Genomic DNA, 25869 nt, shown 5'->3' with positions numbered 1-25869 from the left:
TAGACCAGATGAGTATCTCTAATTTTCAGAGGTACATGTATCAGGCACACTTCTGAAATGGTCATGTGACATTTCCAGTTAGATTTTGTTCCCGTTGTGTGTAGTTATCTATAGCATAGAACTCCGCAAAAGGGAAATAGTGTCACTGTGCAAACAAAAACGTTCTACTCTGATGGGAGAAACCCTTACCCTACACCTCCACCAAGTATGTGAACATGATTTATGCCATTTTTTGGTAAAAGTAAAAATCCTTCTATTTATATGGTGGAAAGTGTAAGAGTTTATGAATGCCCACAAACATACTTGTTTGTAGGATTTCACAAAAGTCCAAGGTTATCCATGTCTTGGAACATCATTTTCCCCACATCTTGATTAGAAATTATGGGTGTGTAGAACTACACATGCTTAGCTGAGATCTCCGCACACATAGGTATGTTTACTCCCGCCAGAAATTCCTCTATAAATTCCTGGCAGTCATAAAACAAGTACATTTGGTCACAAAACCTACATTTACAAGCAAATTCTCCTTTGCATTATGGCTCAGAATGTCTAAATTGATTTGATACATAAGACACGCCAGTCTGCCCCCATCTGTGCCTGGACTATGCCTGTGGCAAGAAAATATTCAAATGACTCCGTGCATTACTTATTCTAGATACAAGCTACTTACCCTTAATCCTTCCTGCCCACCTCTTCCACAATTAAGTTTGAGCAATCCCAGCATGCCCACCCTGTCCGCAATTCCCCTCTGTCACAATATTGTAACCAATAAGTTGGCTTGAAGTTGTCTGCTACTTAATGTTCATTTTCTTCCATGATACTAGATTAATGCAGTGCATACAAGACTCGGAAAGTACTTCTAGTGGTATACTTTAATTGATTCAAGAGCTCAATTGTGATATCCTATTTCTAATGGAAACTTGAATAAGCAACTGCTCTGTCCAAAATGTAACTACAACTCCGCCGGCCACTTACAAAATTCTTCTTGTGGAGGGCGTGTCCAAGATTGGTGGAGACATTACAATTATTTTTCGAGATTCTTCTGAGATTTTTTCTTGTCCTCCTCAATTCTCCTCACTTTGCAGACATTTTCAAACACTTGTATCACTCACCTACTTCTTTTCTTCAGCTTTAGTCTACTAGCCTCCTGGCTCTGCCACTCATTATGGCACTCCTTTCATTCATTGTCTTCCTCCCTACACACTTATGACTTCCAACTACCTCATTCAAGGATATTTTACTGTCTGAATAAATCAACCTGATCTTTCCCATATTGCATCCTTTTGGAATCCTGTGCTGTAATAGGCATAGCTCAAATAGTTGGCTCACCCATTCACCTTGGTGACCACATTATTAACTCTATTTTTACCAATAGCTCTAACATTAAGATATTCACCCCTATTCCTTTTCTGTGGAGTGACCATCTCTGTGTACCTTTTAACATCATTTTACTCCTCTGCCACCTGTCCATTGTTTCATCTTTTATTCATAAGGGTACTCCTGTATGTCTAAAGTCACTTTCTCTTAGTTTTATAATGCTCTTTCTTCCACCCCTTTCAGTTTAGGTCCTTACAAAGAACATAGAAGAAACATTTTTGCCACCTGGGTAACTAATGCTTGAATGAAGGCGGCACCTCAAAGTCCCACTATATAAAACCAACTGCTCATTGGTATGTGCCACAGCTCAATATCAAAGCATCAATGCAAATTCATTGAGAAAACTGTGTGGCTATACAATTAAATAGCTATACACCTTTATATGGTGGCACCTGAGGTTTATAAAAAGAAACTTATGGAAAGATCAGGTTACTTACTATTGCCCCTGCATTCAAGACCCGAATAATTTTGTCATAGTTTTCTTTGACATTCTAAAACCCCTAGCTAATATTACCAGTTCACAAATCGTTATGAAACCTTCACTGAACCTTCCTATCAGGCTCCATCCTGACCTTTTTACATAGGAAGATTTCAATCATCAGAACTTCAACTTCAATTGCCCTCCAAGTAAATTCTTGTTTCCCCTTTGCCTGTCAGAGACCTTGAGTCTTAGGGGCCCATTATGATGTTGGGCGGATTGCCACCGCCAGCCTGGCGGTAGCCACCGCCAGCCTGGCGGGGGCAATCCGTCCGACATCCACACTCGTTTCCCCCGCCATAGGATGTGCCCGCAACTGTGGCGGGCACATCCTAATACCCCCCCACGGGACCCCCGCCCTTATGGCGGCTGGTCCCGAATTCCAACAGGATGGCGGGCGGACTAAGTCCGCCCGTCATCCTAATGAGCCCCCTAGTAACTCAAATAAATCTGTGTCTCATTCTAACTCTTGTCCAGCACATTGCCTTTATTTATATTTCTTGGCTTTTGCCTTTGTGTTAATAGGACTTTGTAATGCATGTCTCACCACAACACAAGTTAATTCCACTTAGAAAACATCCATATGGGAAATCTCATAAAAAAATTAAATTAATCATACTATACATATCACTTTTTGGTAAACAACTTTCTAATTTTCTTGAATCTATCAATGTATTCAATTCTACATGGTCAGGATTTCAGTCATTTAATTCTGAGCCTGCTCTCTTGGCCATTTCAGATGAGCTTTAGATGGTGATGGTTTGGATCAGGGCAACATGGCAGTCAGTACAGATTCTCTACATACCTTGGCTGCCTTTGACACAGTGCTTCACCCCATCCTCACTCCTTGACTATCTTCTGTTGGCTTCCAAAGCACTGCTATGAAATAGCTCCAGTCTTTTTTCATCATTCTCAAGCAGTTTTTTGTTTCTCTGCTTTTCACTTGTGTACTAAGTCTCCTACTTATGGTGTCCCCAAAGGTTCACCTTTTCAATGAGTACATCATCGCCCCAGCTCATCTTATCTACTCTCACTTTATGTCTCTCATGGCTTACACAGGTGATACACAACTTATCATCAGAATAGAGAGTAAGAGGGGTAATGTCCAGTACAAGTTTGATACCTGTCTTTGTGACGTAGCTTGTTGGATGAAAAACAACTCACTCAAATTGAACTCAAACAAGACGGGGTATTTTATTCTGGAATCTCCTGATTTCAGTTTCCAGACCTTAGACCTCAGCCTCTTTTTTCCACCTCAGTAAAAAATCTTGGATTCTGGTTTGACAATGCCCCATCCTTCCTTCTGTTTCTATTACAATATATTTGTGGGCAATATTCTTCCTCTCCTACCAAAGTGTGGTAGGAAAACTGTTTCTCAATCCATCAAAAGGTTCCATCTTGACACTGGCAATCTAAACCTAGTACTGCCCATACAACTTTAGGTGATACAGACCACAGCTATCCAAATCCTGTGCAACCATTTGAGGAACTCAATGATGTCTTGTTTTTTATCTAATTTTCATGGGCTTCCCTTCAAGAAAACCTAATTTATTCAAGGATCATTGTCTCTGCCTTTGGGGTTACAACAACTCTGGTCCCCTTTCCTTCCAAAGTATATTGCATCCATGTGTCCTGCCCAATTATCTTCTTTCTGGACACCATCTCCTGCCAAAATAAAGACGTCCCTTCTAGGGATCGTGCCTTCTTGTATCTGGCTGCCAACCGCTGACATCTTACTGTCATTTTAAGATCTATGTCAAATCATCCACAATTTCAGAAATCACCATGTGAATGATCTGTCATAATTTTTCTTTCCACCTTAATTACGGCATGAAAGTGTGAAGACACACTTTGGGGTACCAGCTAAGTGATACAAATATCTACAGAGATAAAGACAAAGACTTCACATAGGGTGTCAGCTATTTGGAGATATTGAGCATGTGACAATCTGCCTTAGTGCAGTAACCTCATTAGTTTATTGGGCACAAGATTGGTGGTGAGTATGAAGTGGGACTTGATATAATATACCGTTGCTTTAGAGCTGCAAACAAAAATTTAATTTTCACATCACAATCTGCAATTTGGAAAGGGATGCAAGGAACAAGGAAGGTGTCAAGGATTCCATTTCCAAGAAAAGGATCATTGAGTACAGCAAAAGATTTAGGATCCTGGGTTTGACAAGTATTTCAGATGCAGACATGTCGCCCTGATGAATAATACAATTGAGGAGAGAAAGAGAGAGTTGGGCATATGGAAAGGAGTATGATAGAGATATCCTTGTTAGGATTATGACTCTTAACGGAATAGCGAGTCACTGAATTATCAGACAAAGGTTGTTAGATAAGGAATCAGCAGTGACATTTTTGAGCTTTGTGTGGAACATATTGGAGATTAGTAAAAAGAGGAGATATCAAGACATTGTACAAGCACAGAAGTGAAGAAGTCATTTAGGATTGGAGAATCACAGTATGCAGGTTAGATAAGATGTCTTTTTGTATGTGCATTCTACTTTAGGACATTATTACAAGTAAGTTTCAGGGAGTGTATTTTAGGCAAGCAGTAACTGCATGCTATCAAATTAATTTTGAGGGTTAAAACATATGAGTCTGTGACAGTTGTATTTAGGTGAAAATGAACCGTGACTGCATAGAAATTCATAGAAATAGCTGTGCAGGGATTCAAAAGTGTGACTGTTAATATGGGAGTCGGAGTGGGTTCCAGGAAGGAGGTAAGAAGAGAGGTCAGAATAATTGTGAGATGAGGATCAAACACATGAATCCTCTATCATTAACGTTATAGTAACATTTTGTTTTAATAAGCTAATTAGAAGGGTAAATAAATTGTATTAAGATGTGAGATAACTTATTGTGTCCTATTAGCACAAAATTAAAAACACAGCATAGATGCAATAGTAGAGTCCATCAGTTGGATTCAGGCAGTGTCTATGGAATGTCATAGTCACAGTGGCGGTGTGGGCACCACCACATTGGCGGTCCAACTGCCCTATTACAAGTTTGGCTGTCTGACTGCCAAAGGACCGCTGCAACCGCCGGAGGTCTGTGATTCCTCCGCGGTGTTGCAGCGGTGTGAGGTAGCTATATGAAGGCAGAGCTGCAGTGGCACTGCCAAGCATATTGCGAGTTTCTTCACCACCACAGTATTCATGTTGGTGAGCCTGCCATGAAAAGTGTGGCGGTGAAGAAACTAAGGGGGCCCTTCAAGGCCCCCTGCTGCTTCAGGCGTGGACAAGCCATGTGCACCCCTGCATGCCTCTGCCCTTGGGATGCATGGTGCGCCCCCCTGTCTGTATGCACCCCCTGTTCCTGCACGACATGAACTGCACGGAAGGAACGTGCTTTGGCGCTCTCACTGCAGTGCCTTTCTAAGGCTCAGAAATGAGCCTTAGAGTCAACGCAATGTGACCGCCAAAGCACTGCCCGCCATATCAGCATTAAACTCCAAATCTGGTGGGATGTGTGTGCTGGCAAAGAGGCCCTCTGCGAGACTACCAAAGTCGTAATAAGGCCCGAAGTTTAGCGTGGGCTGGTGAAAGGGAAACCAAAAAGTGATGGAGTGGAGACAAAAATCTTTGAGTGGCAAGGAATAATTCCTTCAAGGAAGTGCAGGTTGTCGGGCTATTCAGAAAGGTAACTTGTGAGTAATTTATATGTGTAATTTACTCTTACACTTTTGAATAATTTCACTACTTTTGGCTATTTACAAAATCTGAATGTAAACTTACTCAAAAGTTTAGACATACCTGTCTCCACTCATTAAAAAAGGGGGTGGAGTCACTCCTACAAGGGCAAGTGAGTTCTGTAAAAAAATAAACACTAGTACGTTCTGTACCACACATGGCCAACCACTGGTAAACCAACAGCCCTCCCATATAAAACAATGAAGGTAGGAACGTAAAATAAAACTCCATTGGAAATAATGTTAAATAAAATTAAATGGTTCAAAATAGTTAAAAATGCAAATAAATATATTTTAATGTTAACAAAAACAAAACATATTTAGTATTTAACTATAAAACATGTTACCAACCTTTCTTGACTGTATAAATGAATGTAACATAATTTATATTAAAATACTTAAACTAATTTTAATTAATTGTATACATTACGTTTACTAATTATTAACACCAATTAAACAAATTTATATATTTACTTTAGGTGGAAATTTATATTTTAATTTCAACTTCAGAAAAATAATATTATTTAACTTATTTGAATAAATGTAATGTTTATTTCAAACCTAAGTTAATAATAGTGTACCATTTTAAATATAAAAATGTAATATAACATAAACTATAAAATGAATGTATCAAATGAAGTTACAATAGAATTTAAGGTAACAATATTTTCACGAATTTAGTATAAGTTCAATTCACTTTTTTAAAATGTTCAATTTACTTTACCATAGCGAGATCTTCACTCCGACTACTGAGTCTTAAAGGTTCACCAATAGTGAGAAGTAATTTGCATGCCTCTTTCTGAGATATATCAAGGCGAACCCATGTAACTGGATGATCTGATGCACAAAAAGTGAGTTTAACTTTATAAATGAATAAAGCACCCCATAGAGAACACCCCGAACACTACCTACCTGGTAATATATTTATTTATCAGGCATAGATCCACCAGAAAACCAAATGGGATCAAACACAGGTAAGCTTCTGGTACAGAAAATGGAATCCATAAAATTAAGAATTTGTGATGGGTTTCTTGGATACTTCACGTAATGTGTGCCTTTGAATTCACATGGGCCCAATTAGACATTTAATAAAACTTGTCTTAATCACCATGGACATCTAATTAGTGGCAAATGTGGACAGATATAAAACTTGTTAATGATATCACAGACCATCTCTAGTCTAACAGACCATCCTTGTAAAGGTGTGCAGCTGTACAGGCGTGAAGCTGTACAGATCAGATGTGCTTCAGTTAGAATGGATAAATGTTTCATTTTGTGAATTTTAACACCTGCCACATCAACTTTTCAAGATAAAGCATCTGTTTTTTTGGTTTTTAGTACCTTGATTTATGTAACAATGAAATTGAAAACACTGCGGGCATAGACAAAAGAACATCAGGCAAAAAAAGGGGGGAGCAAGGGCAGAGAGGCCCAAAGCGTATGTCTGCCTGCAGCCAGAACCAGGGACTTAACCGGCAGCCAATTGGGTAAGAAAAATCACACCAACTGCATGAGCCATGCAGGAGACGGGGGTCCCAGGAAGCGATGGGTTGGGGAGTGGGAGCCACACTCAGCACATGGTATTTCTCACTCTGTGGACCCTCCAGCCCGATAAACAACAGTCTGGAGGTGCAGCAACGCATTTCCTGCATGCAGCCGCTCCTTTACAAAGCATAAGGGAGAGTCTTCCAATGCCCTCTCCCTTCAGGTTCACAGAGTGTTTAGTCTTTCTCTGAGCAACAGAGTACACGCACTACCTGCTGCTGTAGCTTATTCTTCTTGTGCACACATGAAAACCGTTAATGATTGAAAAATGTGCTTAATTTGATCAAATCTGTGCTTGAATTACAGCAGGTCAATCCAACATCACATTTCTGTAATAATATAAGGGCCAAAGTACTTCCTGCTATACATGATAAGGATATTGCAAGTCACTGAACCATTCCATACCATATAGAAGAATGAGGCAGAAGGGTGAGTTCCTTTATAAGGTTATGGAACTCCTTTTCATGTACACTAGGGGTTACTTTATCCCACATAATACATGGCCAGACCATCACCTTTGCCACAAACCACTTAAAACCTTGGGAAGGTGCTCTTTCATATTAAAAAAATATTATGGTAATTAATTAACATTATGTTAATTGGTTAATTACTTTATTGAGTATGTAACTTATGCAATTGCATAAATGAATGTATTTCTTTTATTTTAATGTGATTTATTTAGTTTGTTTTAGTATTATTTCTTTTTTTGTGGATTGTTTGGATTGTAGGATGGGAAATGTTTTACTCTTAATTTTTGTTTGCATTGAAAAAAATTTAAACTTAGAACTAGAATATTTTTTTGTAGAGGTTTTGATTGTTTAGCAAAATAATTTTTTGTTAACAATGTAATTTGTCTATCAATATAGTATTTGTTATTATATAATACTCATTAAAATATCTATGATATTTTTCCCATCACTTTCCCTACGGTTGTTTAGATTGGAGTGTGAATAGTAAATGCTTAGGTTTAAGTGGGAATAATAAATGTGGCCCCTCCCTGGTGCAATGTTTTCCCTACTGTTACTTAGATTAGTCTTCCTGATGTAACATTTTTGTCATTCTTCGGTTGTATTTGGAATGCTACCTTAATTCAACTTTTTTTGCATTTATTGTTTGCCAGTTTTATCTTGTATATATTATTCTTTGTAATTTTATTTTAATGCAGTTTAATTGTTTATTAGAAATGTAGTTCAAATTTTATGTTTATGATTTTGGGTGTAGAATTTTGAATATTTTTCCTTTTTTTGTTAAATATATCTCTATTTTCATCTATTCTTATTGACTAAAGTTTTTTATGTTAGTATTTTTTTAATTTTGATTATTTTTATATTTTATTTGTTGCTTTGTTACATTTGGATTTTTAATATACTTTTAGTCATTTTATTTTGTGGTATATTTTTTGGTAATGCAATACAATATTTAAATTTTTATTTACTAGCTTTTCATAATATGTATTAAAAATGCATTTGTATACATTTCCTAATTATTTTTTATTATACATGCATTTAATATGTGTTTTATGTTTATTGTTCATTAGTATTTTTTTATTCATTTTCAAAGCATATTTAGAGAATGCATCTATGCAATTTAAATATTGTATATCTATTTTTATCTATTAAAATATATTTATAGATTTTATCTATACAATTATATATATCTATATATATATAAGGGAAGTACCTTCGTTCCAGGACACCCTAGTACAAAGCCATTACCAAACAAAGGCAAAAACATGCTGGCTGGACGACAAAGAACTGGGCTACAAAAAATGCAACAAATGCAAGGCATGTAAAGTTGCTGTTAACAAAACAGAGTACAAAGACTTTGAAGAGAAATTAATCAAAATCAATTGTAAAATTACCTGTATGACACAGTTCGTGGTCTATGTATTCCAATGCACTTGTGGAATAAGATATATTGGCTCAACTGTCTGTATGCTGAAGAAACAGATTCTTGAACACATTTGTGCTATAAAAAACAAAGACATGAACTTTGCGACAGTGCGACACATGGTGGTATGTCAAAATAATAACTTGAGAGGCATGGAATTCTTTGGTCTGGACACTATCCCACTGAGTGAAAGTGCAAGGGATAGAAAGAAAAATCTGAGGCAATTAGAGCCCAGATACATTATAAAGTATTCATTCATTAATCTTTATTTCGGCAATCTGCCATAAAAGATACAATAAAATTGATACAACAAGAACAACAACACTATTACGTCAATCTCAAGTTAGCAAAAGATGCAAAAAAGGAAGCCGTCACATATTCTGGGAAGCAGTACAAAAATCACTACTTATTTCCTCAATCAGTCTAAAATGATACAGAATGCAATAAAACAGTATATCAATAGAACTAAAATCTTACATATAGTGCCGTAGTTTTGAACTTAAATAGCACAAACAAGGACTAAAGTGGCGGTGCCCTAGAAATTAGGAGCATTATAAAGCTACGAACCAAGATCCCGAGACGGCTCAAGAATGATGAGGAACTTTATGTCCACTTGTAACTGTTTAGTGATATGACATATGTGTTCGGCTGCTAGAAAGTGCATATCCTTGAAGTGTTATTCTTGACTGTATGTATTTAAGTAGTATCGCTCTTTGCTATTTTCTGTGCTGACATTTTCATTTATTTTTGTTACACACTTAGTTGCACACTTATCATATAAGGTAGAAATTAGTTCAAGTTTAAGTTAGGACTATACATGATTTTTATTGAAAATGAGTACCCTAACAGACAGTGTGGTGTCAGGTATATTTTAGATTACCATTAGACAGGTATACTAGAGACTTCTCAAGCTTTATGTATATTGTGATGACCTTATGACACCAATTGGTAGCTAAGTATAGCAGACTTGGCGATACATTTGCGTAGTTGTTGATAGGTATCTGGGATTCATTGAGTTACAAAACTCATTGATTCTCATCTCTATATTACAAAGTGTGCTAGCACATAGTGTGGTTTTATGATTTAAATGAAAAACAATGCAACACTGCGTATGTACTATGTATGGCTGCAGCACTTTTGGCCGCTTAATGCTTAATAGTTAGCAAAAGTTATACTTATCTGTGTAAATGAGGATTTCGATTTTAAACAAAACTGTTGACACTACATTTCCCAAGATGCCTCATTATGGGCTCATTGAGTTAAAGTATATAAAGTGCATTATTGGTAATAATCCTCCAACCGTGAACAAGGCCTTTGGGGCTGAAATGTGTCGGTGTGACACCCACACGTAGGATTAATGGTGGATTAAAATAAAGACACAGTACTCTGTATCCTGAGTGCGGCGTGATTTTGTTTAAAAAAAATTATATATATATATATTTTCCGTTCTTGTTTCCCATAGGAGGAACTGCCGCTTTGAACTGATTGAAGCCCCGCCAATGAGGTGACTAGAAGTATGTTAAATTTGGGGGCTGAGCAGAGGACTAACTAGAGGCTTGGCACTGAAGAAGGTACAATTAACCGAAATGCATCTGCCGAAATAAAGCCATCATGTTGATTTATCCCGTAGTGCTCCGTGTGTTTACTGTGCTAGCGAGGCAAGAAGGTTTCACCCACCTGACGGAGGCACCCGCTGCTGTGTTCGAACGACCAGGTGAATGGAGTTGTGGATATATTTATATATATCCACTTATATATTACCTTCTGGTCACCAGTAGATAGTTATAGTTAGGAACTTGTTTCTATTCAGAAAGCATTTTTTCTTTTGCCTATTTCTTTTGCGCCGATGAATCTTCGAGAAATTTCAAAACTAATGGTTCAGGTCAGCTCCTGTTTTTAAAGTTTCAGGGTGATTTGTCAAGCGGGGTCTTAGAAAAAAGGGGGGTCCCAAATGGGTTTTCCCCATGTTCATTTCCATAGGAATTTTGGAGCAGGCTACAGCCCGAACTGCTGAACGGAATTACACCAAATTTGCCAAAAAGGTAGCTCTTGGTTCAGAAAGTGCCCTTTTATTAAACGGTGTAAATCTGTTCAGTAGCTGCTGAGAAATTCAAAAAATAAAAATATTGATATCTGAGCACCAACGAGGATTGGCGAACCCTCCCGAGCACAAGATTAATTCTGATTGGCTGCCAAAACTCCAAACTAGAAAGTGTTGGCAGCCATCTTATGACTGAATAACCAAGTCACAAGAAAACAGTAGAAAATATGTTTTTTTATCAGTATAATGTACTATTGTCTATGTAAGCTGCTTTTTCAATAAAAGATTTAATACTAAAGACAAGAAAAGGGGGCAGGGTAGAAACACCTAGACCCACTATGCCTACTCAGGGGGCCCCCCAAGGAACCCCAGGGCCCGAATCACCCGAATTTGAGTTGGGTGCATGTATCCGGCCCAAGAAAAAAAAAGCGACACCTTCCCAGGGCTTAGAAAATTATATGCGAGGCACACGGCCCCCCACAGCCCCGGGGACCGCCACCTCCCCAGGGCATTTTTAAAAATGCATGGGGAGACTCTTGCCCCCCCCCATGCTGCCCTGGGGACCACCACCTCCCTGGGGCTTTTAATTATTTTGGGTGGGGAACATGATTTAAATGTGGGGGCCACGTGGCCCCCGCAGCCCCAGGGACTGCCAACTCCCTGGGGCTATTTTCAAAATCAAAATGTGCTGGGGCTTGAGCCCTCCACACTGCCCCAGGGACCAGTACCTCCCCAGGGCTATTTACATGTTGGGAGGGGATCCCATGGCCCCCCTCCTGAAACCCTTGATGGCCCTGGGGACTGCCACCCCCAAGGCCGGCACCTGCAATGTCCCGGGATGCCCACCCCCGGGACATTGCTGTTTACTATGGCAGGGCGGGAGCATGGCCCCACACAGTGGGATTGTTGAGAGGTGGTCCGAGGCCACACCCCTTTTCACACCACACTGCAAACGCACCTCTTGGCACACTGCTGGTGGGGCGATGAGGTCCTCTTGTGTCCTGAGGACCTCAGGACACAAGTAGACTTCATCCGCCGAGCAGCACCAGGCAGACCTATAATATCCGCCCGCTACAGCTTAACAGAAAAAACGTCACAATATATTGATTATTTTTTGCAAGCGCATATTTGAGGTCTGCCTTCCTATCGAAAAGACACCAGGGATTTTCTTTTGAGGATCGAAAATTTTAGTTGGCAAGAGGATTTTCTGTTCATGACAATGGTCATCACAGCACTATATACCAGCATCAATCATAAAGATGGTATAAGGGCAGTGCAACACTACCTTAGAAGAAGACCCATGGAACAGGAACAACACAGCAAAATGTTGATAAATATGATTGAATTTTGTTTAAATAACAACATTTTACTATTCCAAAGTGCACTGTGTCAACAACTACGTGGGGTAGCTATGGGGGCCAGCTTCTCCCCAGCTATGCCTGCCTCCATTGGGGCTGGTGGGAGGAGCTGTCCTACAGAAAAATCATGGAAACACAATACACAAAAATGTAAAGCTTTGGTTGAGATATATCGTTGACCTGTTTTTAATCTGGGAGGGATCTGTGCAGGAGGCAAAAAAGTTGTGAATGATCTTAACATGAACGATCTCAATTTGGAGTTTACTGAGCAAATCAGTTCTGAGAAAGTAATATTCTTAGGTGTTGAGGTCTAAATCAAAGAAGGGGAAATGGAAACTAGGGCACATAGAAAACCAACGACGGGAAATTCAGTTCTACACGCCTCAGGTGCCCACCCCCAACACCTTATCCAAAGTATCCCCGAAGGGGAGATGATAAGGCTAAATTGCGTATGCAGTAATCCTCAAGACCTACACAAAGTACAGCAAGACAGCAAAGACAGGTTCTCAGAGTGGGGCTATTCTAAAAAGTGTATTGAGATGGCAATCACAAAAAGTATGAAAACTACAAGGGCAGAATTACTAACACCTAAGCAACCACCTGTCCCTATTTCAAACACAGCAAAATACAAAGCACGAACAAAGAAGGAGATGCCTTCAGGTTAATTCTGGGGTACAGTAATCAAGAAAAATAAATATATCAGATCATCAAGAGGAATTGGCCTATTTTAAGGAATGTTTCCATAATAGGCCATCTAATGCCCAGAAAATCTGCAATAACATACAGCAGATCACCTTCAATGAAAGACGAACTAGTGCAAAACAACCCTATTGATAAGATAAAGGGTAATTGGCTCTCAAGCAGGAAAGGATTCATAAAATGCAAAACGAGCAAGGCATGTCAAGTTGGTATCAGTAAAACATCATACACAACTCCATTTAGCACAGAAGAAAAAATCATTGATAAAGCTTTGACCTGCAAGACGGACCATGTGGTGTATGTTCTCGGGTGCCCCTGTGGTTTGAGATACGTGGGAAGTACCAAGCTACAGGGGCACAAAAGAATATTGCAGCACATTCGGGCAATAAAGAATGTAGATCAGACTTATCCCGTGGCCCGCCATTTCAGGGAAAAGCATCAATCAGATCCCCAAAAATCTGCGATATTACCTGATCGATGCAGTACCTAACTCCAAAAGGGGCAGCGACAGGGAAAAAGCTTTACGAAGGCTGGAAACAAAACTTATTTTGGAGTTAGACTCCAAGCACCCTGGGGGGCTCAACATGACTGAGCACCTTCATACATGTCCCTAATGCACATGAGGCAAGATGTGTAATGATCCAGTCACAAATGGGTATTCTTACCCTGACGGACATTGATGAACGGTCATGCAATCAAGGACATAAGCAGCTAAGCCCTGAGATCACCACAACGAAAACAATTATTGTTTTTATTCACATTGATCCGTTTTTAACCTTTTTAACACATATTTATGCACTATGAGGTACATTCGGCACTTGCACTTTTATAAAATATGAGCACTGCACTTTTTCCAGCCCAATACAACACAGAAGCTCTGGTAATAATTTTAGGTAATTCCAACATAGGAACAAAACCAAGTAAACTTATTCAAAACAGCAACATCGAAATATTTGAACCAGTCGCATATTGCTCTATTTGCACATTTTGATAATCAATTTTAAATTGCGCAATGTGTATTTATTATTTTGGCATTTTTTTACTTAACTGATTTTATGATGTTATTTAATCATATTGTCAATGGGTATTTATACCAAGATAAAATATTAGGTATGTAAAATTTGCCAATTTTCACAATGACACCTGAAGGTATTGATACAGGTATGTGAAATTCGCATTACTGATGCTATTTTGCGCAATGTGGTTTATGTACAAAAACAAACAATGTTTGGTTGTTGCTAAAAGAATGAATTTATGCAGCCCAATGACATTTGTTTAAGGATATACAAATGAACTGAGGAGCGCAGGTTTACATTTGGACTTTCCAAGTTATGAGCACTGTCACTTTAAATGAGGGTTAAAGAAACGACATAAAAATCATGTGGTCAATTGTGAGCGCATCATGTGATCAAGGCTCTTTGAGCTGAAACGCGTTATGGCTGCCGCACATTTTTGTTGGTAACAAAATTAATTCTGAATCGCTAAACTCAACTGTTTTGGGAGATTGCAGAAGGGTATGAAGTTTGACTGATATATATATATATATATATATATATATATATATATATATATATCTTTATCTATCGCAGGATCAATGAGGCACAAAGATGGTTGCACTCAGCGTACTTCTTTCATAAAGATTTATTTCAGGCAATGCGTTTCAACCTAAACAGTTCTTCCTCGTGACCACATTTGAAAATAGTGCCCCATCAATCAAAGAAATTGCTTCATGAGTTTTAAACATAAAGGAAATACTATGAACTTGTCACAGACCTATATATACATTTAAAAGAGATCAAAACGCCCAATATGTCTATGAAGCTCCACACTCTCATTCAAACCTCCCGGTAACTTGCTGCCAAGCAGAATAATATAGTCAGGCCCTTTCTGCGGCAGGTGTCGCTCTGTGTTCCCACTTCTGACAGTCTTTTCGATCCTGTCACAAGCAAAGAAAACAAGAAGGTCAGCATTACGTTGATGCATCCTAGTCCAGCGGCTGGCAACAGGGTATGTCTGATCAAGATTCTTTTTAACCTTGTAGTGTCCTAAGATACGTTTGTTTGTTTGCTTGCAAGGGGTCGGAACCACAATCTCCATCCTGCCAAGTGGCATGCACGCCACCACCGACGTTCTGCACCAGCAAGAGTGCCAGGAGATACATAAAATTTGCTCAGGGCTCCCGCTGCATGGCCGTGCCTGGGCCACGCCCGGGCCACGCCCGGGCCAAGGTTGGGCATATTTGCACCCGTACTTGGCCGTCTAAGGCTGGACTGGGCCCACTCTCTTGGATGGTGGACCCTGAAGGAGTATATAAGGAGTGCCCATAGCAACATCAACAGTCTTGGAAGGGCTCCTGCCATATGCTGGACATAATCTGCTGGAGACCCAGAAGTGGTTGTGGCTGCTACACTCCAAGCCTGGAACAGACGTGATATTTTGCTAGAGAAACTTGAGTGCTGAGCTCGAAAGAGGCAATGCAGGATTACCCACTTTGTATTTCTCTGACATTCAGCTTAAACAGGACTTTGATCGGTCAGTCAAAGTAAAGGGTACTTTTATGCAAATTGTCTTGTGTGATCTTGAAGTATTAGGTGCTAAGTAGGCACCATGGGAGAGCGGAAAGCTGTGAGGGTGGGTTGGGTGATGCTTCCAAAAATAAAATAAAAAAGAAAGCTATGAGTTGTAGCCTGTTAGTTAAGGAAGGGGTACTGATTCACATAGACAGTTTATTGACTGAATGCCAGGTTCTCCTCGCCCCAGGTATCACGAGTAAACCCTCAAAATCTAATTCCCATCCTGACCCTTACCCTTGCAGTCCAGTTGACACCAGGCAGATACCGGCTATGTTCAAGAAGGCTAAAAGCAGAGGAAAGTAGCCGGTACCCTTGCTTGCTCCTTCTACTACCCTTAACAACAATGATAATACCGCTTTATTGCTCTCTGATGATTTCCCTTGCAGTAGCAGGTTCACAGCGCTCCAGGACCAGCTTGGCACTCAGGACATTTAAAACAGTCCAGGGGGCCTCTCAGGTATTGAGGGCCAAGTAATTAGTATGCTTAACATATGTCAGAAGCTAAGTCTGGGAACTAATCCCCTCCCCTCAGGTATAATCCTCCCACAAACAGGGACAAGCACCCCAATTCGTCGACAGAAGATGTATCTCCTAAGGAATATTCACAAAAACTTTTTAAATCTCAGATTACGGACCTGGTCCAGGAAGTCAAAGATCTTAAAGATCTTGACAGCAGTCTTTTTGACTCCTTATCCATGGCACTCTCTGAGATCCACCACGTGAAAAAACAAACAGAGAAACAATCTGCCTGTACTGCAGGGGCACATGGTGCAGTGAATAGTCTGGGTTAGATGGGTGCGCTACCAGAAGGGAAATTAGAGGTGCATCAGAGGGCGGGGTGCATACCACTCTGCATCATGTAGCAAAAGCGACCCCTTGTTACCAACTCACTCGAGAGCACACCTGCGACATCGTCCCAATCTTAACCACTGACAGTTCCCCCTAAACCTGTGGTAAATCCATCACATACCTCAAAAAGTACAGCTAGGGCATTTGACAAAGGAAAGGTAGGATATCTAACCAATGTCCCAAAACTCCCACCCAATACAACCAGAAAAGACGAGGGTTCATTAATAAACAAGAGCATACAATGGAACGGACATGTAAGGGGCTGTCGGTCGGTCATAAGGGAAGATGTAAAAGCGGCTAACAGATGCATTTTAAAGGGGGCCTCCATGGATGCGATAGCACTCTCATTTTACCATCAAGATGTAGTTGAGAATTTGGTGGCATTTGAGCAAAGTAATCACCACTTAGCAAAATCAAATATCCACATCAAGCATAAGCTCCCTGAGATAACCCTATTGGCTAAAACCTTTCCCACCATACCTTCTGCTATTAGATCATTGCCGCTAAGGTAATTGATTGACAGCTACACTCACCATTTTGCATAATAAATCAGGCCCCACTAACGGCACAGATAGTCAGTCCCACCACCCATTTAGCATGCGCAATCTCCAGCCCTGAGGTAACACGCGTTATTGCAAGGAGGAGTCCGATGAGACTAACATCTGTGACTTCAGACTCTTGGGTTGGTATTCTTTCAGCAACACACTTTGTATCACATCACACATCCCTACTGTCATGGAACATCACAGGGCTTAGTTCCAAGACTGTCTCCACTGGAACGCCTTTATTGAACAACATGACATTTGCCTATTTCAGGAAACATGGTCAGCAGCCCCAGTTTTCAGTCCTGGATATTTAAATTACTGCACCCCGGGAGTCCATGATAGTAAGGGTTGCCCATGGGGGGGGGGTCATTATCTAGATCCACCAGGATATGGGCCCTAAGATCTGGGAGCTCCTGACAGGGAGCCCAGATATTATTGCCATTCGACTGTTGAAGAGTACCTATGGTAAAATTGACATCTACAATATATATGCAAGAGGGGTTAGAGGTAGGGGGAAATCAGATATCATAGCAGCCGTAGATGAGCTTTTGGATAAACGAGCAGGTGAATCCTCATTTATACTAGTAGTAGACTTTAATATAATCTTTGAGCCATTGGACTGTGAGGACAGCGACTGTCAGCTGAGGAAGACTCTGTTTGGGAAATACCTAATATAGAGTTATCCCCAATAAAAAGATGGGTAGAAGCAGGGATACAATTGAAAGCATTCTGTCTAGAAAGAGGTATTAGGGCGGCCAATGGCAGAACCATCTCAGACAGAAAGGGGTCAGTACTTTTAACAATGGTCACCATTCTAGCTGAATTGACTATCTTCTTGTTGATCTAAAGTTATGGCATGCCCTTATGGACATGGTTGTTACAGAGCGATTGGAGAGCGATCACAACCCACTTTGCTCAACCTTCTGCCTTCTGCAAACAGATAAATCAATATACCCCCTAATTTAATGACTACCATAGACCTACTGGTTAGCAATGATATGAAGGGGCTTAAATGGTCCAAAATAATCGAAAATCCCAAAACACTATCCTCTATCAGTAACGATGTGGAAGATGGGTAGCTGAGATGGTTGACCTCCGTACTAGCACTCAATCAGTAGACTCGATAACCACTATTCCTAATTCCTTATTTGATCAAATGTGGTCCCTTTTTCAGAGACCGTATAGTGGTAGAGACTCTTATGCCAAACCCCAACAAAACTGGTATAACAATGATTGCAAATCAGCTCGTAAATTTCGTGGGTAGCCATTAGATCAAAAAACTTGAAAACTATAAGGAATGCCAGGAAGGCATATAAAATAGTGCAGGCCAAGGCAAAAAAAAGTGGAACGTAGGTAGGTGGCAGGAACTGAAATCAGCATGTACAAGGAGTATTCTGCAACACTTTTGGTCCCGTGTAAAATGGGGCAGGGGTGTACATCCTCCTCCCCCAGAAAACCATGTTGCTCCAGATCCTTGGGTAAAACATTCTGCCCTTCAGTATAGCAATGTTGAGGAGGAAAGTGAATCATTAATATTGGCCCCTTGCTATCCATTGAGCCTGGCTGTTGAGCCAGCAGACATTCAGACGTTAATGCAATCACGGGGGAAAGCCCCGGCATTGATAGCGTTCCTGCTGATGTCTTTCTACACGATAAGGAGAAGTGGGGCAGGTACATAATGGGATTAGCAAACCCCATCTCCCAGGGCACCCCCATCCCAGATTCATGGAGGGGGCGGAGATTATACCAGTCTATAGGAAGAGTGACAGATCTCTGCCCGGAAACTATAAGCCCAGCAGCCTCATTGATTCAATTCAAAAGGTGGTAGCACGTATTGTTCTTGATAAAGTGCAAGAGTGGATAGAAGGTAATGATATTCTAACTCCACATCAGGGTGGGTTTCGTGTGCACATAAGCACAATAGATCAAGTTTTCAGATACAACCTAATATATTGGTGAATCGTGGTGCTTGGCAGAGTTAGCATGTATACCGCTTTTGTCGACTTAAAAACGGTTTCTAATTTAATGTCGTGCAACAAGCTCTGGGTGGTGCTCCGTGACCTAGGCATGCCAATAGATCTGTTAAATCTCTTAGCTCACCTCCAGAAGAATAATTTTGCTCATATACACTGGGGCATGCAAGGGAACATCACAGACCCATTTCCGGTTGATAAGCGACTGCGTCTTCTCACTTTTTATTATTGACACTGCTAAACTCTTATCTCTTATGCCCACCGATGCTCCGACCTTATCAGACTCCAAGGTTTCTATCTTCATGTTTGCTGACAACACACTTATTATTTCAAAAACACCTAGTGGGCTACAGCGTGCATTGACTTCATTAGAAGACTTCTGCAAGCTTAGAGGGTTAAAACTCAATGCAGCCAAAACCAAACTTATGATTTTTAACAAGCATCAATCTTTTAGGGGCAAACTTATTATGGAAGTGGATGCCTTTATTTATTTAGGCATTACTCTGGAAAAAAAGATGAAATGGAGATCCCACATTGAAACAATGGCATTAAAACATTGACAACTGGCAGGAGCACTAAGCAAAAAATGCAGAATATCTTTGACAAAAACAGTAGGTCATGCAATACATATTTACAAAGCAAAGGAACGTGGTGAGCTCAGTTCTGTATGGCTCAGAGCCTTTGGGGTTTGAGAATCTGACTAATGTAGCATCTGCCAAGAACAGGTTCCTATGAACTCTCACTAGTGTCCCCAAGAGCACCCCTACCATCCCACTGCTCAGTGACCTAGGAAGGAACTCGCTGACTGGTTTAGCTAGGCTTCGCCCCTTATTATACTTGCTTAGAATATGGAGCACCCCCGAACTGATCACCTATGCAAGAGGTCTTAGGGACGTTATTCAGGCAGATCGTTTTCACAGACTCAGAGACATCAAAGGGGTACTGACGGCTATGGACTTGCCAATCCTGTGGGATAAACCACCTAGTATGCAGTCTCTATCCAAGGAAAGATATTGGGAAACAGTAGGGCAAAATACTTTCCAATCGAGTGATAGTACCACACTGACTGGGAGTCTTATTTCAACACAACCTTGTCCTCGTTTCGAACGCTATCGGGACATTATAACTAAACCCCTTGGTCGTAAACTTTACTTTCCATTTAAACATTCTAAAAATCTTTACAGCAAAATGGTCACCACAGGGAGCTAACAAGTGCCTCCACTGCATCGAGCATGCAGAAACTTACTTACACATTCTGTTTGTCTGTCCTGCTTATGCAGCTCCCCGTAAGGGCTGTCCAGATCAGACTTGCAAGAATCTAGGTACCAGACAAAGTAGTGTTGCGATGAGAATTTTGATGTCAGACCCCTCAACTTGCTACGCAATCTCCATAGCCAAATTTCTAAGGTGAATGTGTTGTATAAGATCAAAATGAGTTGCTAATGAGAGCAATCAAATATGAAAAGACAAATGTCATTATTATTGGCACCACATTGGTTTGTCCGGGCAGTCAGAAGATTGTTTTTTTTTCTGAGCATCGATCTTGTATACCCATTGCAATTTGCACAATATCTAATTCTTGCTGCCTACTACTGTATTAATGATATGATGTATCTTCTCCATAGTCTTTGGATATGTCGAAATTCCACATATCAGGGTTTTTCTCTGACTTTCGCATGGGACGCTATTTATATGCCATTGCTTATGCCGAGCCTTGGTGCTGCACAGCCCTTTGAAATGTTTACATCTGTTATTATTGATGGTGTTTTAATCTATTTGTATAGTGTTTAATCAGTTGCTTTTTTGTTAAAAATATTATTGACATTTGTATGACTCATTGGCCACTTCCCTCTGAGTTGTGGCCCCAAACCTATGTTAATGTTCTTATCATGTATATTCGCTGTTTCCCAGTGATTTTAATAATATGACTTGACTTTTAAGCTGTATTTTTAATGCACTGATAACTTTTAAAATTATTGTTTGTGTTTAATGGAAACAACTTTTATTGTTAACTTGAATTTTATGTTGTAATCGCTTTTTATGACAAATTTGTTGAAATAAAGCTTTCGTATATGTTATACATTTTTTCGCAGGGCCTATGGTGCTGCCCACATATCTAAGACCACAAGGACATGTGAGACAATCACATTTCTTTTTGGTCACCATAGATGCAACTGCATTATATACCTGAATTGGCAACACATTAGGTATTGAAGCATGCACATTTATCTTCAGGGATAATCCTATCTCTAGATTTGATCGTATCATGCTGTTACTTGAAATGTTGCAATCTTGTCTTAACAGCAGCTTTTTTGTGTTCAATGACCTGTGGTATCATCAGTTGTTTGGGACTGCGATGGGCAGCTTCTTTGCACCAAGATATTCCCGCATCTTTATGGGGTGGTAGGAGGCCAACTATTTGTGGGTGGAAGAGAATAAAAAGTGGGCAAGACACATAACACTAAGGACCAGGTACATAGATGATTTATTCATTATCTGGAAAGGCCCGAAACATGATTCGGAAGATTTCTTAGCACACATTGGACATAATGATTTACATCTGTCGTTTACATCTAAAATACACCAGACTAGAATTGACTTTCTAGATGTCTGAGATTTGTGATGGGCAACTACACAGCAAGCTAGTCAGAAAAGATACAGCAGCCAATAGCATTTTACATGCTGACAGCCTTCACCCACAGAATCTCAAGTGGAATATTCCATATAGTGAGTTGCTACGAGACAAAGGCAACAGCAGCACCAATGTCGAAGAAAAGAGTAGGATTATCTCAAGATTCAGAGCCAGGGGTTACCCAGATTCAGTGTTGAGAATAGCTAGTAACAAGGCATCCAAGATGGCTAGGGATACCTTATTAGTCAAGAGAAAAAGGCAGGAGGGTAACCAGGAACCTGTGAGGCTTATCACCACTTTCAATAGTGAAAGTCAGGAGGTCAGGAAAGTGGGTGCCTGACACTGGAATCATATTAAAAGGGATCTGATCATTGGCAAATAAGTCAGCCTATTTCCTCAAATCACTTATCACAAACCTAAAACACTATGTGATATGCTTGTACATAGCTACACTAACACACACATCAGGAGAGAAGGTTACAGGAACAGAGTGGCTTCTTTAAATGTGGCAGATGGAAGGCATGCAAGAGAATTAGCAACATGAGAACATACAGCACAGCCCCGCAGAAACAGAAACGTTTAAACAAATTCATTATCTGTGGCAGTGATTTCTGTGCTTATGTCCTTACATGCCCTTGTGGTCCTAGATATGTTGGTAGCACCATAGACCTGTGAAAAAACGTATCTTAGAACACTCCAGGGCTATAAAGAATCTTATCAGGCATACCCTGTTGCCAAACACTGGGCTAGGATACATCAACATAATGCTGACTTTCTTGTTTTCTTAGCTGTTGACAGCATCGAAAAGACTGACGGAAGTGGGCACCTGCGGCAGAGAGAGTCTGAATATATTATTCTGCTTAGCAGCAAGTTCCCGGGAAGTTTGAATGAGACTGAGTGGCTTCATATACACATCGGATGATGTGGTACTTTACTTAAGTCATTTCATTCTGTTTTTCTTCTAGCTCTGTCCAACCCACTTTTGCTTCCTTTGTCTACTTTTTGAATACTCTTCCACCCATAGTATCCTGAGGGAACTTGTGATATGTTTTTCTTGCCACCCTCACAGACCCTATGCCCCTTCCACACAGCTCAGGCCTTTGGGTTTGAGCTGTCTTTCACCAGTATAAGCACTTTATCTCGTTAATGCTCCCTTCTGGGGAGGGTTACACTGTTCTGTAGGTAATATTATGAGACTCAGGGTTGTGATTTTGTTTTAAGTCGAAGTAAGAATTTGATGAAACAGGCCACTTGGCCTGAATGTATGCATGTTTTTTTCTTTTTTATGCCATATTGTGTTGTTTCAATTTGTTTTTGGACTTTGGTGGGATTTAGTGAGTCCTATACCATTATTGTGGACAATGTGGTGATTCCCTCGTTATGACATAACACAGGATCATTTCACAGCGGCCAAGTTGTAATAATGGGATAATAACATGCTCTTTTTGGTTCGGCCATTGGGTTGTCAAATGACTTTGCTTTTTCTAGTGATGTCGTATTCCTGCTGGTAATAGGCCACTTGGCCATTATTTGTGTGTGATTCCCCAAGAAATGTGGTTGTTTTGTCACAAATATTGTCATAATATACTACTTAGTTCTTCCCACTTAACTCCGATTCACCTGCTGAAAATCTGATTACTATCAACTTTAATACTTAATTTTAATAATTAATTATGTGCATAATTTTGTGACTTGATATAAATCAACCCTGTTTTGGTCTCTTTTAAATGTATATATAGCTCTGTGACAAGTTCATAGTACTTTCTTTATGGTTAACACTCATGAAGCTATTTCTATGGAGGACGGGTACTATTTTCAATTGTGGGCGTGACAGAGACCTGTTTAGGTTTAAATGCATTGCCTGAAATAAATCTATATATATCACCATATAATTCAAGTATGTGTGCTCTCAGCATCATAAGACACACAATCCAACGTTGATGCAAACCAAGTTTATGGTGGCGGAATAAACTTGGTTTGAATCAACTTTGAATTGTGTGTCTTAAGATCCTGAGAGCACACTTACTTGAATTATATGGTGATATTGACTTTACCAGCACTCTCTGCTGGTGTGTGCGCCACCTGCCATGGGTTAGCAGTTCGGAAGGAGCAACTTTCATGGGATATGGAGAGCCACTATATAGTACTTCTTAATAGTAAAATCCCGAATGGCCTTAACATGGGGGAGGACCTTCATAACTTTTTGTAAATATGTTTGATTACATATCCTGGAAACCTTTTTTAGGTTTCAAGAGAAATATGAAGGTCCGTTATGATTAGCTTCCTCTTTATGCAACAATAATATATAGCTTTTAGATCTTGGCTTTTATCAATATGTTGTTATTAGCATGTTTTTACATTGGTTTTACCGATTTTATGGTTTTACCTAATTTTTGCGTGCTGAAGATGTTATTGTTGTGATTGGAAGGGGATGTTAAAATCAGTAATTAATTGAAATAGTTTCTTTAAAAGTTAAAAACTATACTTTGCAATACGAACCTTTTGAGGAACTTTGATGAAGTATATAAATTATATGTATTAAATTGCTTGCTAGGGTCTGTTATCTTATATCACTGTTTGCACCATATCCGATAAACTTTCCTACTGCTATTTTAAAAGCAAAATTGATGAATTAGCCGTGTTTATATTATATTGCACTTTATTGCACTTTGCACTTTACACATTATGATACATATGCTGCTAATACCGGCTATTTTCTTGGTATTTTTGCTCATTATATATTTTTGAACTAATTATTATTTTTTTTGCACTCTTTAGATGTTTTGTGGTTATTAAAACATTGTGTGTGACATCTTTAAATCACCTCTTTTTTACTCCTCCTTCATTACATATTATATCTTATTTTCTTCTTAGGGCACTTGCCCTCTATTGTTGGAACTGCTAGAATAAGTCCAGCTCTTTGAAAAAAAATGTTTTTGGGCTGTATATAAAAAAATATTATTCCAGGATGTACATCAATGATGAATTTTCCTCTGGATCAGCAGCAAGAGTCACTGCCAGCCTTACAATCTCATTAAAGATATGAGGATATTATTGTATTGTTTGGCATACATTAAAGAAGAAGTATTGTGGTAAAACGAATTAGTATGTTTTTCATTTCTATGAGGTTTAGGAGGTGGAGTCACGAAAGGTGTGCACGGTATTTAAAACGCATATGTCTCTGGGTATGTTATGTGATCAAGTCCGGGTTTCCCGGACGAAACGCGTCATGCTGTTACCCATCTTGGAATAAAGCACTTCTTGCATCATCCATCGCTGTGGTCTGTACCTGTTTGTGCTGGTGTTCGGTTTGGATCCTTGTGCTGCAGGACTGTGGAGTTCAATTTAATAGGACGGTTTGGTTGATTCCGCCCTGTACAGACCCTCTCTTCGTTTGTGGCTGGTTGGATTATTGGCCGATATCGCTTTTGCGATAAATTTCTTTGGACCCGGAAGGAGTTTTCCATTATCCAGCCCCCCGCGACCGGAAGTGTTTGAGGATTGCAACACGGCGTGGCTCGCCGAAGGATAGGCGTTGTGGAGGTCTGCTGGGAGTCGGAGGGCGCGAGGGATTCTCCCCGACATCGTCCAAGGTGAGCCGTGCGCCACAGTTTGCTGCCCTTTGGTCATTTGCGGGTTGAAGAGAAAGAGGAAACGAAAGTTGTATAACTGCTTCGCGTGTTAGACATTACACGTGAGGCTTTACATACTAGTGCTACACTACATTATTCCGGCATATAAGATGGAGATGGCAGCTGATATATTTAGAGACAGAGAGCAAGCAGCTGATGCTCTTTTTTTTAATTTACCGGCTATCTCAAATGGAGGAAAGGATAAAGGAAAGGTGGCTGAATCTGACGATGTAAAAACGAAATTGAAGAGACTGGAAAATGGGGAGAGGAGCTGGCCTAACGGCTAGGGCGCTCGACCTCGGACCTGGGGATCTGGGTTCAAGTCTCGGTAATGACGCCAAAAACCTCCTGTGATTCTGGGCAAATCACTTAATCTCCCCGTGCCCAAAATGAATGCGTGTCCTCATGCAACGTCACTGGTGCTATGTAAAGCGCTCTGATACCCGGTCAGTTCGGGTCTAGTTCGCGCTATATAAAACTCTGTAAAAAAAAAAGAAAAAAAAAAGTGGTGGGAAAGGAAGAGTTTGGAAAAATACAAGGAAGCGGGGAGAGTGCCCCGAGGTTTGAGGGGTACTAATAGC

This window comes from Lissotriton helveticus, chromosome 2_2 (genome assembly GCF_964261635.1).
Source record: "Lissotriton helveticus chromosome 2_2, aLisHel1.1, whole genome shotgun sequence".
NCBI classification, from domain to species: Eukaryota; Metazoa; Chordata; class Amphibia; order Caudata; family Salamandridae; genus Lissotriton; species Lissotriton helveticus.
The sequence above is the reverse complement of the archived record's forward strand: the minus strand, read 5'-3'. Positions refer to the sequence as shown.